The sequence below is a fragment of the Stenella coeruleoalba genome (genome assembly GCF_951394435.1).
Source record: "Stenella coeruleoalba genome assembly, chromosome: 3".
NCBI lineage: Eukaryota > Metazoa > Chordata > Mammalia > Artiodactyla > Delphinidae > Stenella > Stenella coeruleoalba.
The window spans coordinates 68181367-68199228 of NC_137148.1; positions in this window are offsets into that span (position 1 = coordinate 68181367).

Sequence of the window (17862 nt, forward strand, 5' to 3'; positions counted from 1 at the left end):
AAAGAATACTAAGGATGATGCAAAATTCATCCAAAATCAAGTAGCAGAATATACTTTTATTTTCATACCCCAACTGTGTAAAATCTTCTAAAGAAAGCCCAAACCAATATTTAAAACAAAACAATAATGTGCATGTAAATTGTTTCTGAGTTTCATAACAAATGACAAGGGTCAGACACGAATTTTAAAATATTAAGACCTTTTCCTTCCCAAAGTTCAGGGATATCAACTATCTCAATTGTCAGGTACTATTTTTATTACCTGGGAAATATGAGTGTACGTAAAGGAAAAAAATAAACTATGACTAAATAACCATGAACATATCTGTCAGAGGTCTTGGTTGTAAGCAATAGGAATCTACTCTGGCTACCCTAAGTTTGAGTGGCAGTTTATATTCACACACACACACATACACACCACACACACACACACCACACACAAACATTTCCCTACACACAGAGACTTACACTACGATTTTACTGAAGAATTTAGGAGACTCATTGATTTGAATGGAGGAAGAAAGATCAAATTTGTAAGAAATTCATAAATAAAGGCAATTTTAAAAGAAGTGAGTAGAAAAAACACCATAATTTACCAGAAATATTCATACCTGCATGTTGTCCTCACTACTATAGAAAACCAACATTAATTGATACTGCCACCAATGACCATAATTGAATACTAATTGTCCTTTTAATATATACTTCACTAGCTCCATATTCAGACTTCAAGGCAGAGCCACCTAATTGGGTGAACATTAGTCATGTACACAAGCCTCACACTACTGGAGATTTGTTGAAGGATGTTTCCCCCACTTCAACACCCATGGTAGCAGGCAGAGTACTATTTCTCACAATCACAAAGACAATGGAGAAGCTGCCTAAGTATAATTGGTGGTGTATTCAGACAGCCAAGGAAAACACCAAAATTCTTATATTTATTATAATGGGGACTAGTTATGAAGAGAAAGGGGGGTGCAAAATAGATGATTTATAAAAATGTAACTGAAATTCATATAACATAAAATTAATCATTTTTATTGTAGTAAGCACACAACATAAGATCTACCCTTCTTAACAAAATTTTAACTGCACAATACAATATTGTAAACTATAGGCACAATATCGTACATTAGAGCTCTAGAACTTATTGCCATTTTAAACTATTTCAAAGTGTGCTATCGCATGGCATTTAATACATTTACAATGTTGTATAATCACCAACTCTGTCTAGTCTCAAAATATTTTCATTATTACAAAAGAAAACACTATACACATGAACCAGTCACAGCCAACTCTCTATTCCCAGGCCTTGATAGCAACCAATCTGCTTTCTATCTCTATGGACTTACTTATTCTGGAAAATTCACAAAATTGGAATCATATAATACGTAGCGTTTTGTGTCTGACTTCATTCACTTAATATTTTTTCAAGTATTATCCATGCTATAACATGTACTAATATGCCATCCTTTTTATGATTGAATAATATTCCACTGTATGTATATACCATAATTTATTTATCCATTCATCCTTTGATGGACATTTGGGTTGTTTCCACATTTGGCCATTGTGACTATTGCTGCTATGAACACTCATGTAGAAACATTTGACTACTCTCTTTCCATTCCTTTAGGTATATCTCTAAGAGTAAAATTGCTGAGTTATATGGTAATTCTATGTTTAACTTTTTGTGGAACTGCCAAAACGTGTTTCCACCACAGTGGTTGAAACAGTTGGCATCATCACCAGTAAAGTAGGAGGACTCTGTTTTCTCCACATCTTCATTAATACTTCATTTCATAATTTCTGTTTTTTTTTTAAATTATCTTGATCGTAGTGGGTGAGAAGTGGTGTATAATCATGGTTTTAATTTTCATTCTCTAATGACTACTAATGATAAGCATCCTTTTTATGTGCTTGCTGGCAATTGTATGTCTTCTTTGGGGAAAGGTCTATTCATGAAATTTGCCCATTTTTAAAAACGTGTAAATTGTTTAAAAAAAATTTTTTTTAAGAATTGTTTGTCTGTTTGATATTGACTTATAAGAATTTTTCATATATTCTGGATACTGGACCCTTATCAGATATATGGTTTGCATACTGTCCCCCATCCTTGTAGGTTGTCTTTTCACTTTCTTGATAACGTCCTTTGATACAAAAACTCTTAAAATTTGAATTCCAATATATTTCCTATTGGTGCTTGTACTTTTGGTATCATATCCAAAATATCATTGTGAAATCCAATGTCATGAAGATTTCCCCTATGCTTTCTTCTAAGAGTTTTATAATTTTGGAACATTTGTTTAGATCTTTGATTCATTTTTTTTAAATAGATCTTTATTGGAGTATAACTGCTTCACAATACTGTGTTAGTTTCTGTTGTACAACAAAGTGAATCAGCCATAGGCATACATATGTCCCCATATCCCCTCCCTCTTGAGCCTCCCTCCCATCCTCCCTATCCCACCCCTCTAGGTCATCTCAAAACACTGAGCTGATCTCCCTGTTCTATGCTGCAGCTCCCACTAGCTATTTTACGTTTGGTACTGTATATATGTCCATGCCACTCTCACTTTGCCCCAGCTTCCCCCTCCCACCCCGTGTCCTCAAGTGCATTCTCTATGTCTACATTTTCATTCCTGCTCTGCCACTACATTCATATATATATATATATATATATATATATATATATATATATATATATATATGTATGTATGTATGTTTTAGATTCCATATATGTGCATTAGAATACGGTATTTTTCTCTTTCTGACTTACTTCACTCTGTATGACAAACTCTAGGTCCATCTACCTCACTACAAATAACTCAATTTTGTTTCTTTTTATGGCTGAATAATTTCCATTGTATATATGTGCCACATCTTCTTTATTCTATTCCTCTGTCGATGGACATTTAGGTTGCTTCCATGTCCTGGCTATTGTAAAGAGTGCTGCAGTGAACATTTTGGTACATGTCTCTTTTTGAATTATAGTTTTCTCAGGGTATATGCCCAGTAGTGGGATTGCAGGGTCATGTGGTAGTTCTAGTTTTAGTATTTTAAGGAAACTCCATACTGTTTCCCATAGTGGTTGTATCAATTTACATTCCCACCAACAGTGCAGGAGGGTTCCCTTTTCACCACACCCTTTCCAGCATTTACTGTTTCTAGATTGTTTGATAATGGCCATCCTGACTAGTGTGAGGTGATACCTCCACTTTTTTTCTGTTGGAAGGTGTTTTATTTCTGATTCAATCTCTATGTGTTATAGGTCTTCTCAGATATCCTTGTTTTTCTTGAATTAATTTTGTTATTCACTGTATTTCTAGGAATTTGTCCATTTCCTCTAGTTTATTTAATATGTTGACATACAATTGGTAAAAGTATTTTCTTATAATCATTTTTTATTTCTATAGCATTGGTGGTAATATCCTCACTTTTCTTCTGGTATTAATCATTTGTATTGTCTCTATTTTTCTCCTCAGTCACAATGGCTAAAATTTCTTGCTTTTTTCAAAAAACTAACATTTGATTTGTTAATTATCTCTGTTTTACTTTTCTATTTTCTGTTTAATTTATTTCTGCTCTTATTATTTATTGCCTCTTACTAGCTTTTGATTTAATTTGCTCTTCTTCTAGTTCTTCAAGGTGTAACATTAGGTTACTTGTTTGAAATGTTTTTTTCATTTTAAATTTAGGCATTTAGGAGTGGACACACAAGATAGCAGAGGAATAAGATGTGGAGATCACCTTTCTCCCCACAAATTCATCAAAAATACATCTACAAGTGGAACAACTCCTACAGAACACATACTGAACACTGGCAGAAGACCTCAGACTTTCCAAAGCTTTGCATTTGCCATTTGTCCTAGGGTTTGTCTGCCCAGTTTTTTTTGTTTGTTTTGTTCTGTTTTGTTTTTGTATAGTTTTTAGTGCTTAAGCCTGAGGCTCTGAGGTTGGAGAGCCAAATTCAGGACATTGGTCAACTAGAGACCTCCCAGCCCCACATAATATCAAACAGCAAATGCTCTCCCAGATATCTCCATCTCAACACTAAGACCCAGCTCCACTCAACAACCAGCAAGCTACAGTACTGGACACCCTATGCCAAACAACTAGGAAGACAGGAACACAACCCCACCCATTAGCAGAGAGGATGACTAAAATCATAATAAGGCCACAGACAATGCAAAACACACCACCAGAGGTGGACCTGCCCACCAAAATGACAAGATCCAGCCTCATCAACCAGAACACAGGCACCAGTCCCCTCCACCAGGAAGCCTACACAACACACTGAACCAACTTTAGCCACTGGGGACAGACACCAAAAACAACGGGAACTACAAACCTGCAGCCTGCAAAAAGGAGACCCCAAACACAGTAAGATAAGCAAAACGAGAAGACAGAAAAACACACAGAAGATGAAGGAGCAAGATAAAAACCCACCAGACCTAACAAATGAAGAGAAAATAGGCAATCTACCTGAAAAAGAATTCAGAATGATGATAGTAAAGATGATCCAAAATCTTGGAAATAGAATAGACAAATTGCAAGAAACATTTAACAAGGACCTAGAAGAACTAAAGAGCAAACAAACAATGATGAACAACAGAAGAAATGAAATTAAAATTCTCTAGAAGGAATCAATAGCAGAATAACTGAGGCAGAAGAATGGATAAGTGACCTGGAAGATAAAATAGTGGAAATAACTACTGCAGAGCAGAATAAAGAAAAAAGAATGAAAAGAAGAGAGAACAGTCTCAGAGACCACTGGGACAATATTAAAAACACCAACATTCAAATTACAGGGCTCCCAGAAGAAAGAGAGAAAAAAAAAAGGAACTGAGAAAATAATTTAAGAGATTAGAGCTGAAAATTTCCCTAATATGGGAAAAGAAATAATCAATCAAGTCCAGGAATTGCAGAGAGTCCCATACAGCATAAATCCAAGTAGAAACATACCAAGACACATATTAATCAAACTGTTAAAAATTAAATATGAAGAAAAAACATTAAAAGCAGCAAGGGAAAAGCAAAAATAATATACAAGGGAATCCCCATAAGGTTAACAGCTGATCTTTCAACAGAAACTCTGCAAGCCAGAACTGAGTAGCAGGACATATTTAAAGAGATGAAAGGGAAAAACCTACACCCAAGATTACTCTACTCAGCAAGGATCTCATTCAGATTTGACGGAGAAATTAGAACCTTTACATGGAAGCAAAAGTTAAGAGAATTCAGCACCACCAAACCAGCTTTACAACAAATGCTAAAGAAACTTCTCTAGGCAGGAAACACAAGAGAAGGAAAAGACTTACAATAACAAAACCAAAACAATAAAGAAAATAGTAATAGGAACGTAGATATCAATAACTACTTTAAATGTAAATGGATTAAATGCTCCAACCAAAACACATAGACTGCCTGAACGGATGCAAAAACAGGACCTGTATATATGATGTCTACCAGGAACCCACTTCAGACCTAGGAACACATACAGACTGAAAGGGAGGGAATAGAAAAAGATATTCCTTGCAAATGGAAACCAAAAGAAAGCTGGAGTAGCAATTCTCATATCAGACAAAATAGACTTTAAAATAGAGAATATTACAGGAGAGAAACCCTCCCATTTACCATTGCAACAAAAAGAATAAAATACCTAGGAATAAACCCACCTAAGGAGACAAAAGACTTGTATGCAGAAAACTATAAGACACTGATGAAAGAAATCAAAGATGATACAAACAGATGGAGAGATATCCCTTGTTCTTGGATTGGAAGAATCAACATTTTGAAAATCACTATACTACGAAAACCAATCTACAGATTCAATTCTATCCTTATCAAACTACCAATGTCATTTTTCACAGAACTAGAACAAAAATTTCACAATTTGTATGGAAACACAAAAGACCCCGAATAGCCAAAGCAATCTTGAGAAAGGTAAATGGAGCTAGAGGAATCAGGCTCCCTGACTTCAGACTGTACTACAAAGCTACAGTAATCGAGACAGTATAATACTGGTACAAAAATGGAAATATCGATCAATGGAACAGGACAGAAAACACAGAGATGAACATATGGTCACCTTATCTTTGATAAAGGAGGCAAGAATGTACAATGGAGAAAAGACAGCCTCTTCAATAAGTGGTGCTGGGGGCTTCTCTGGTGGCGAAGTGGTTGAGGGTCTGCCTGCCGATGCAGGGGACACGGGTTCGTGCCCTGGTCCAGAAGGATATCACATGCCGCGGAGCAGCTGGGCCCGTGAGCCATGGCCACTGAGCCTGCACCTCTGGAGCCTGTGCTCCACAACAGGAGAGACCACAGCAGTGAGAGGCCACATAATGCAAAATAAATAAATAAATAAAAAATTAAAAAGTCATGCTGGGAAAACTGGACAGCTAAATGTAAAAGAATGAAGTTAGAACACTCCCTATCACGGTATACAAAATAAACTCATAATTGATTAAATACCTAAACATAAGGCCAGACACTATAAAACTCTTAGAGGAAAACAGAGGCAAAAGACTCTATGACATAAATCACAGCAAGGTCCTTTTTGACCCACCTCCTAGAGAAATGGAAATAAAAACAAAAATATACAAATGGCACCTAATGAAACTTAAAAGCTTTTGCACAGCAAAGGAAACCATAAACAAGAGAAAAAGACAATCCGCAGAATGGGAGAAAATATTTGCAAATGAAGCAACTACAAAGGATTAATCTCCAAAATATACAAGTAGCTCATGCAGCATCTCAATATCAAAAGAAAACAACAACCCAATCCAAAAATGGGCAGAAGACGTAAATAGGTATATCTCCAAAGATATACAGATTGCCAACAAACTCCTGAAAGGATGCTCAATGTCACTAATCATCAGAGAAATGCAAGTCAAACTACAATGAGGTATATCACCTCACACTGGTCAGAATGGCCATCATCAAAAAATCTACAATCAATAAATGCTGGAGAGGGTGTGGAGAAAAGGGAACCCTCTTGCAGGGAATGTAAACTGATACAGCCACTATGGAGAACAGTATGGAGGTTCCTTGAAAAATTGAAAATAGAACTACTATATGACCCAGGAATCCCACTACTGGACATATACCCTGAGACAACCATAATTCAAAAAGAGTCATGTACCACAGTGTTCATTGTAGCACTATTTACAATAGCCAGGACATGGAAGCAACCTAAGTGTCTATCGATAGATGAATGGATAAAGAAGATGTGGCACATATATACAATGGAATATTACTCACCCATAAAGTGAAACAAAATTGAGTTATTTGTAGTGAGGTGGATGGACCTAGAGTCTGTCGTACAGAGTGAAGTTATGTCAGAAAGAGAAATACAAATACTATATACTAACATATACATATGGAATTAAAAAGAAAATGGTTCTGAAGAACCTAGGGACAAGAGAGGAATAATGACACAGACGTAGAGAATGGTGTTGAGGAAAAGGGGAGGGCAAAGGGTAACCTGGGAGGAAGTGAGAGAGTGGAATGGACATATATACACTACCAAATGTAAAGTAGATAGCTAGGGGGAAGCAGCCTCATAGCACAGGGAGATGAGCTCAGTGCTTTGTGTCCAACTCTAGGAGTGGGATAGGGAGGGTGGGAGGGAGATGCAAGAGAGAGGGGATATGGGGATATATGTATATGTATAGCTGATTCTCTTTGTTATACAGCAGAAACTAACATGCCATTGTAAAGCAATTTACTCCAATAAAGATATTATAAAGAAAAAAATTTGGCATTAAGCTATAATTTTATTTCTGATCACTACATTTGCTGCTCCCAACAAGTTTTGGTATGCCATCTTTGTTTTTATTCATCAGAATGCACATTCAAATTTCCCTTGAGCAATCAGAAATTTCCTCTTTGACCTACTGGTTTTTTAGAGTGTGATGTTTAATTTCTAAATATTTTTGAATTTTCTATATTTCTTCTTTTTTTTCATTTCTAGCTTCATCTCATGTTCAGAGAAGATAATTTTATGATTTGAATCTTAAAATTTATTGAGACTTGTTTAGTCTAATATATGTCTATTTGGAAAGTGTTTCATATGCATTTGTAGATTTTTTGTATTCTGCTCTTTTGTGTGGAGTGTTATACAGATGTCTAGTAGGTCTCCTTGGTTTATAGTGTTTTCAAAGTTCTTTAATTCTTTATTGATATTCTGTCTAGATATTCTATCTACTGTTGAAAGTAAATTATTGAAGTTGACTATTTTTGTTTAACATTTTATTTCTTCTCCCTTCAGTTTCATCAATTTTTGCTTCACATATTGTGGAGACACAGTTATTTGGTGCATATATATTTACAATAGATGAACTGAAGTTTTTACCAACTTATGTCATCTTTTTCTCATAACAAATAATATTTGCATGGAATATCTTTTTTTATCCTTCACTTTAAATACCTCTTATTCATGTAATAAAATCCTTTTAGTTTGTACTATATACTGGCTAGTGAGCTAAATACTACGACGATCTCATCTCTGCCATCAATAAAGTCACAGTTTAGAGTAAATGTAAAACAATAGTTTTTGAATCTGTTAGGGAACAATCTGGAGAATGAACTGATATAGGGAGAAACTGGTTAAAAAAAAAATCAGTACAGAAGTCAAATGTATATAATATCTGATCTACATTGATTTTGACAAAAAAGTTTAAAAACCATACTATATTCTACTCATTTAGCCTAATTTTTTAATATAGATTTTAAGCCAAGACCCTGGAATTCTCCTACTGTTATAACCCACTATTAAATTATGCTATTCTTGACATAGTGACCAAATGTGACAGATAATTTTCTCTTCTCTTTAAGGATTAAATAAGACACAGAATTGATAACAACCTATTTTTGTAACAGTTATTGATAACAGAAGCATTTTAACTAAATGTTTCTAAGGATTTGTTCCATATCAAGTTTAATTAAGTCAAATTTCCATAAATAGAATATTGTATTTTATAGCCTCTGAAAAGGTCACCTTTGACCACTCTAACAAATACTGTGCATAGAAATGCTGATACTTTTAAATCAACTATACTTTTGTATCAGAAATGTTGATACTTTACAAATTTCAAATATCTATGTAAGTAGAAAGGTATTTTAATTAAAATTACATTTTTATTATTTAAAAGCTATGTCACAGATTTTGCTTATAGGACACATGTATTTAACTTTTATCATATGCTGTAATTTGATGACTAAATGATTAAAAGAAGGCCAAACCTAAAAAATAAAATATTTTCATAGAGGGCTGTGAAAACATTTATCTGGTTCTTACCAGTAAAACACTCTATTTTTGAGTAAAAAAATTTATAACATGACATGTTGAAATAGCTAGCACAAATATAGCTCCCATTGTATTCAGATGTCATATGTTTGGGAATTTTCAATTTATCTTGACAGTTACTATAGATGATATGAACAAACAGTATTGAGGGGAAAATCAGTATGAGTCCTTCTGTGTAAAATATAATAGAGCCTATACTTTGGGAATAGTGGTAGTGAACTATGGAATCTCACTTTTAGGTCAAGGACATAGCTGTTTTTTCTTTCTTCTTTCTTCTTTCTTTTTCCACTCAGGCAAGCTGGATATTTGACTCATGTTCAGTGATCCATCCAAAATGAATTGTTTTGGGTTATTTCATGATAGTAGATATTTATCTCTTAATAGATATTTCTCTGATAGGAAGTAATTAAATTCTTGTTCACCATTTTGGTGGAGAAGGTAAAACCTGTGTGTACATACAAAACTCTAGTTTTATTCTTAGATACTGTTCCTTTATAGATAAGGAAAAAATTTTGAGTACTACCCCGACAAGCATTGCTTAATCATAGCACATATCTTCTCAACTTCGCGTGTTACAAATAAAAAATTTGACTTAAAAATTATTGGCTTTTTTCCCTGTACTTATGTTGATTGTGCATTATAAATTTATAAATGTATATTATGGACATAAAAATATACATTCAGCAGTATTTTGTTATAGTTTATCAATTCAATGTATTTTATTCTTTCAAGATGATGTAGTGTCACAAAGTCATAAGAAAACTATGGGGCTTCCCTGGTGGCACAGTGGTTGAGAGTCCGCCTGCCGATGCAGGGGACACGGGTTCGTGCCCCGGTCCGGGAAGATCCCACATGCCATGGAGCGGCTGGGCCCGTGAGCCATGGCCGCTAAGCCTGAGCATCCGGAGCCTGTGCTCTGCAACGAGAGAGACCACAACAGTGAGAGGCCCGTGTACCACAAAAAAAAAACAAAAAAACAAAAAAAAGAAAACTATGAATCAAATACTTCATGTTTAATTTTTGTATCAAAAGGAAATACCCTAATACTGGGAAAGTAACTGAACTTCCTTGACTCTAGAGAAATTAATTTTGATCAAATTTAATTATAAAACTCAATAATTAGATAATTATTAAACAATAATTATCTATTAGATAATAAACAAACAAAACTTACTTTATACTCAGAATGAAAACCAGTTTAGAAACACATGTAATTTATAAAACTAATTTATGATGCTATCTGCAACCATAATATACAGTTTTGCAGGTTTTACCCAGATTTAATAGAAACAGACACATAATAATGTATACAGCATTTTAAACCATTTACTTTTCTGTTTCTTACCCTATTAGATCGATAGCAGGTAAACTTAGGTGACGCTCAAATATTAGTAAGTCTGATACAGTTATCAAATTACCATTGCCTTGAAAAATAGTCAATAAGAATTTTAATGCTTTACTATAAGAATAATATTTTATTTGTTTAATTTATTTATTTTTTGGCTGCGCACGGGCTTTCTCTACTTGCTGCGAGCGGGAACTGCTCTTCATTGTGGCTCGCAGACTTCTCACTGCGGTGGCTTCTCTGTGGAGCACGGGCTCTAGGTGCGTGGGCTTCAGTAGTTGCAGCACGCGGGCTCAGTAGTTGCAACACGCAGGCTGTAAGGCGCACGGGTTTCAGTAGCTGTGGTGCACGGGCTTAGGTGCTCTGCGGCATGCGGGATCATCCCCGACCAGGGGTCAAACCTGTGTCCCCTGAATTAGCAGGCTGATTCTTAACCACTGCACCACCAGGGAAGTCCCATAGGAAGAACATTTTATATATATAATGCTAGTTATTTGAAATAATTCACCTGTGGATGATTATTGACTATTTTATGTATTAGTTTAAAACAGATCATGGAAGAAGTTACTTCATATTAAATATTCAGAGTATTTTAAAAACAAAGACAAAAATATTTGAGTAGTCATTAGAAATCAAATAAGTTAGATTTAAAATCAAATGTGGGAGAAATATATTATTCCTTTGTAATGAATGATAAAAACACTTGTTTATTACATAATCTAGACTAAAGTATTGTAATTTTATTGTGAAGGCCTTCTTTGTTTTAAGTTGCTTGTCAGTTAATAGTAGGACTAAAGGAAAATAAGTTAGTTGAATAGAAAACAAATATTTGATGAGATATAGGAAATTATGGTCACATAATAGTAAGGAAGAATAGGAAAAATAAGTAGGAATTTACGATGATCATTAAAAGTTCAAGGTGATATGGATGAAAATCTGTCAAGGCAAAAATAAAAATAATCAAAAAATTACATCTTTTTAAAATTGATATATATTTTAAAATATATATCTTCAAAATAATATTAGTAATATATACAAAGAAAGAGAGTGATATATTTGGATAGCACTCAAATATATTCTTCTATTAGATTTTAGTTTTATAAACTTTTCTTTCACAAGGTATACCATATTCGAGATTATACTTTTTTTTCTCAAATACCATCCTTTGAGATAAGCATTCTTGTTATTCCCCACTCTGTAGATAACAAAACCCCAGTGCTCAGAGCCTAAGTAACCTCATAAGTTTATACATCAGCTAGGGATAGAAATATATACATCAAGTAAACACTAAATTTGAGCCAACATAAAGTTAGGACTCTAACTGTGAGCCTTTAAAATTTATGAAATATGTGAGTTTTTAATATTTCTTGTTTTTCAAAGCAAATTATATTGGAAGAGAGTTGTTCTTTTTGTGTGTATTGTTTTTGTTTTATATCAAGTGATGATAAAAGACTCATTACAAATAATAGTAATTCATTCTCCATCACCACCGATTTCCCCTCACCAGAAGCAGCCATTCCAAATAATTTTAGTCATTTTTTAACTTCCCTCACTATTACATATTTTTGATTTGTTAATTTGGGAAATTATTCACTTATTTTTTGCTACCCTAGAGGCTGATTTAATCTCAATTTTGTACTCCCAGGCTCCTTTTTTATCCATACTTCTGATAAGGTTATGGCAAAAATTTTATTCAAACTAATATAAAATGACTTTGCATTATTTTGATTATTTAAATTTGGTCCTCTGCATAACCAATTATACTATAATTACAGGGTTTTTTTTTCTTCCTGTCTGTTTTTATCTTATTGCCATCTCTTTTTAAAATTATGTGTCAAAAATTAAATAACACCAGAACACCTAGTGAATCTGCATTTTTTTTTTTAACTTGGTGGCCTGCATCCTGGAGGTTTTCATCTTCATTTGGTGCTGGGGTTTCTTACTCCCTAGGCCTGAAGCACATTTCTCCTCCTGATACTTTCCTATACTGCTCTCCTGAATCAGAGCTGCTGCTTTATAAACTTCAGTTGCTTCTAGTTTTGGTGTATTCAGTTATATTGCTGGAAAAACCTCCTCAAACTACTTCTAAGAAAAATATATGAGGAAGATAAATTACCAGAATTCTAGCAGATCTGAAATATCTTTATTACTTGGTAGATTATTTAGCTCGGTATTGATTTCTACACTAAAAGTAATTTATTTCAAAATAGGGACAGTCAATTGGCAAATAGTATCAGCACTATTATTGAAAAGCCCAGGACATTCTGAATTATTGTTTGCCTATAGGATTTATTTTTCTTTCTCTCCTACTTCCTTCCCTTCCTTCTATCCTTCCTCCCTTACTTCCTTCCTTCTCTCCTTCCTTTCTTCTCTGTTTATTGTCTTCTCAATGTTTTTAGTATCATCTCTATATTTTGAATTTCCTGAAATTTCACAACAATATCCCTTGCTGTGGTTTGTATTAAATATGCTTTGCTGGGTACTTATTACATACCATTACATACTTTCAAACTGGTGATTAATGACCTTCATTCTAAGGGCATTGTAAAATTCATATTTCCAATTTAAAAGAGTGTCTGGCTAAATGGCCTTTAATGTGTTCTTTCCAGCTGTCTTCCTAAATACCAATCAAGACAGAAAAAAAGATGAAAGCTTCAACCATAAATAAAACCGAAGCTGACAGGGAGCTTGGTGCCAGAGTTGTGAATTAATGGGCAACATCCTATGATCATATTAGGTTATATGGTGTCGTTGACCTTAAGACAGGAACATTATCCAATAGGCCTAATATTTTCACATTAGCCCTTAAAATGAGAAAGATTTCTCTGGCTGTTAACAGAAGAGACAGTCAAAGAGACTTGAAAAGTGAGAAGGACTTACTTGTTTTGCCATCTGGTTTGAAGATGGAGAGAACCATATGAGAAAGAATATATAGATCACTTTAAGATAAGAGTCCAGCTGATTTTATCCTGATATCCTGGTTTCAGCTGTGTGAGACCCTGAGCATAGAATCCCATCAACTGGATCTAGACTTCTGAGCTATAGAACCATATATGGGTTCTGAGCTAATACATGGGTTTTATTTTATGCTGCTTAAGTTTGTGGTAATATTTATGTATCAGAGAAAACTACTGTAGTGTGTAATCTCCACCTTGGTTCAAATACTGACTTTACTACAAGCTGACTATTAAATAGTGAGTGTGTTATTTAATCTATCTGAAACTCAGATCCATCTCTAGTAAATAGGGATAATTGTATCACATCTATATAACATATATGACATGTAATATATGTAAGACCCTTAATACAGTTGAATCACATAGTAAATATGCACTAAAACATTAAATATCACTTTAATGCATTACAATTAGGGAAACTGGTAGAGGTAAAATTTATACAGAAGTTATACCATCTAATAAAAAGTACTTTAGTTGCCCCTCCAGATGAAAAGGCCCTCAGTAGTGATGGTTGCTGGGAATTATGGTTTTCTTGGACTACATTTCTGTGTAGACAAAAACAAGCTGCAAATTCAAGGATGAAGACAAAACTACAGTAGAGTAGAAGTGCACAAGATAAATGTTAGGTGTATGTGATGGCTAATTTTATGTGGCAACTTGACTGGGATACGGGATAGCCAGATAGCTGGTAAACTATCATTTCTGGGTATGTCTGTGAGATAGTATCTGGAAGAAGGTGGCATTTGAATCAGTTGGCTAAGTAAAGATCAACATTTACCAATGTGAGTGAGCATCATCCAATCTGTTGAGAGCCTGAATAGAATAAAAAGGAGTAGGGGTGAATTCACTCTCTCTGCCTGGGCTGAGACATATCTTTCTTCTTCTGCCCTTGGACATTAGCACTCCTGGTTCTTGAGCATTCAGACACAGACTGGGACTTATCCATCAGCCCTAAGATTCTCAGGCCTTTGAACTCTGAGTCACACCACTGGCTTTCCTGGTTCTTCAGCTTGCTTAAGGCAAGTCGTGGGACTTCTGAGCCTCCGTAACCAGGTGAGCCAATTCCTATAATAAATCTCCTTTCATATACATCTCTATATACCCTATTGGTTTTGTTTTACCAGAGAATCCTAATACAATGTGGGTCAAAAGACCCATTCTTTGGTTCAGATTTGTTTTTTAAGTGTGGATACATAATTGCTATGTATTCCTAATGAATTGACCCTGTTATATTTAGAATATTTCCTTCTTTGTCCACCATAATATTTATTATCTTAAAGTCTATTTCATCAAATATTAGTAAGCTTCTCTACCTCTCATAATGTTACTATTTCACAGTATACTTTTTTCCATCTTTTAACTTTCAACCTATTTGTCTTTGAAAGTGTGTCTTTTGTTTCTCATCCAGTCTGAAAATCTCTGCCTTTTGATTTGAGAGTTTATTACAGTTGACCCTTGAAAAACATGGGTTTGAACTGGGTGGATCCACTTATACATGGATTTTCTTCAATAAATACAAACTACCATATTACATGGTCTGTGGTTGGTTGAACCATGGATGAAGAACCAGGGATATGGAGGGCCAACTGTAAAGTTGTACATGGATTTTAGACTGTGCAGGAGTCAGTGTCCCTAACCCCCCGACCCTAACCATTGTTCTAGGGTCAACTGTATTTAAGTATATACTTATTTTATTATGTGTTTTGAGGGAAAATAATTTAGAAAACAAATGAAAGATTTCTTCTGTGGGGTGGTGGTGGTGATGTGTGTGAAAATGTATAAGTAAGTAATATGATTCTAAAGCCTGAGACCTTAGTATTAGAAAGTTGATCTGATAATGCAGATGTTCTAGCCTGGACCATAAATCATTTGCTTTGTGCCTCTTGTTGACATGTAACAGGATTTTGTATTCATGAAGTGTCAGGTTTTAATTTTCCAAAACCATATGATTTCCAATATGCTATGAAGAGGTAAGTCATACATCCTTTCCTAGTTTCACCATTGAATAATGGCCTTATTTCATCAGCAACACCAAATAGTGAGGTATCCTAGGTCAACATCAGGAATCCTATTTAAAAGAAAGACTCTTGTTTATTTCATTCCCTACAGGTTATATCTGCTTCTGTCACACAGAGAATTAAAAGGGTGTATTCTTTTTATGAAATATAAGAAGGAATGCTAATTTCTTCATAGCATTTCTTTTCACTCTATACCTCTATAAAGATAGCTAATCAGAAAAAGACCCATGTAACTATTCAGAGTTAAATAGATAAACTTACTTATTTGAGAATTTTCATGGGCTTCAATCAAGATAGAGATTAGAATATCTGAAGTAAAATTGTAGTTAGAAATTTCAGGGACTTCCCTGGTGGTGCAGTGGTTAAGAATCCACCTGCCAATGCAGGGGACATGGGTTCAAGCTGTGGTCCGGGAAGATCTCACATGCCGCAGAGCACATAAATAAAGCTAAATTTTCCTGACTCCCCAGTGACTAAGTATAGGTACATGATGAAGTTCTGGTTAATGAGGTATAATTTTAAAATGTCTATATGAAAGCTCCTGGGAAATTTCCTTATAGGATAGCTTGTATGACTCCTTTGCCCATCCCGACCTCTCCTCCATTCTCTCAAGAATTTAGATTTTATAGATGAATATATATCTTGGTTGTCATTTGAGAATGAGAGCCATACCCTTGATATGTAAGACCAGAATCCTGGAATCTGAAACTCTGAGAATTATGTGTACCAGCTTTGTCACCCTAAACGTGGGAATATCATCTCCAGATTTTTACTAGAAAAAGAAGCAATCTTTGATCTTGGTTAACCCACTAACATCTGGAGTCTTTGTTACATACAGCTAAACCTAACTCTAACCTTCAAATCTTCTCTAGTTATAGCACAAAATCATCTGCCCTCCTTGTTTTATTTCCTATCATTTTTATCTCTAATCAGCATGGTACAAATTAGTATTTGCAAAGATCTAAATTTGCATTTTATTGGCAGGATAATATGTATCTATAGTCATAAAAATATAGCTATAATTAATATATAATTGGGGGGATGAGTTATTCATCATAGATAAATTTAACCACCATAATGAGAAGTCAGTACCCTATGCTTACTGCTTCAGTGAATTGCGTATACGAAGATGGATGAGAATAGTAACCAAATATGGTATGTCAAAAAATTCACAGGACAAAGAAACTGTGCTTTAAATAATGAGAAGCTTTGTCAACATAATGGCCTCAGCTGCCATTTGTACTGAGATTAGATTTGTATTCGGTATAGGCAAGAGTTTCTCGTCATGCATCTGCAAACTCATTTGCACAGCAAACTGTCTTTAGGAACAAAGGTTATATTGAAGGCATATCCATAAACTTAGTTCCTATAAGACATTCAAAGGGGTAAAATAAAAAATAATCCATGACCAAATAAGAACCATTTCTCTGAGATAGAATGTTTCCACTAAAGAAAACAAATTTTAAAATAAACTGGAAAAAATTTTCACTTAATATAAACTCATCATTTTTAAATGGAATAAAATTTTAAGATCAGGATTACTATTTTTACTGTTAAGCTGATTCCATTGGTGATATGATAGTTAGAATTGAGCAAGAAGTGGTAACTGTTCTGGACTCTCTGCTAAGATATATGCATTTCAGAGGTGGGAGATTAAACCCCTAATGATTCAGACGCCTGTCACTTTAGGGAAGACATCCAAGGTTTGTATCCTGGGGGCATACAGGAATATCCCATTCAAGAAAAGGGACAAGTCATGACATCCTACACTTTCTCCACTCAAAAGGTAGCATAGTGCTTGGAAGGCCTCTACATATTTTAGATCTAGCATACAACTCAGTTGTACTGCTCAGTTTAACTATCAGGTGCCTCACAAGGCTTAAAAGAGCAAGATAGGTCTCTGGGCCAAATTTAGGTTGAAGTGTAAGATGTCCTGTTACTTAGACTGTATACAGCAAAAGATTCCATAGTTCTAGAATTATCTGTAAAGATAAGGATAATCTAGGTAATTTATAGCACAATAAAAATGGTTAAAAATAGATAAGCATATTCAATATATAATTTATTTTGTGAATATATTTGGAATTCTGAATGATTGAAAACAATGTGATTAATTAGCTAGAAGCTAACTAGAATAATATAAAATTAGATTTAACAGCTTAATTTGATTTAAAGTCATATAATTTTAGAACTGGAAACAATTAGAGATCCTCTTAACCAAACTTCATTT